The sequence below is a fragment of the Penaeus monodon genome, chromosome 29 (genome assembly GCF_015228065.2).
Source record: "Penaeus monodon isolate SGIC_2016 chromosome 29, NSTDA_Pmon_1, whole genome shotgun sequence".
Lineage (NCBI taxonomy): Eukaryota > Metazoa > Arthropoda > Malacostraca > Decapoda > Penaeidae > Penaeus > Penaeus monodon.
Window position 1 is genome coordinate 1,348,036 of NC_051414.1, and position 215 is coordinate 1,348,250.

Sequence of the window (215 nt, forward strand, 5' to 3'; positions counted from 1 at the left end):
TGGATGAAGAAAGAAAAACACACACTAGACACACACACATAAGATCAATGGCAAGGAAAAGATGTGGCTTCAAAATGAAGAAACAAAGGGCAGCGAACAGTGACAAAAAGCACAGCGAACAGAGGCAGCGCCACATTACCTGGATGATCTGCAGAAGGTGGTCCTCGGAGGGAAGCATAATATCGCCCTGGAAGAAGCCGGACCGAAGGCTTGGG

The 215-nt window shown here is 48.4% G+C and overlaps 1 pseudogene; it reads right to left on the minus strand.

Annotated features, from left to right (window-relative positions):
* Window positions 1-215, minus strand: part of LOC119591612 — a 3,539-nt pseudogene that overhangs the window by 2,526 nt on the left and 798 nt on the right.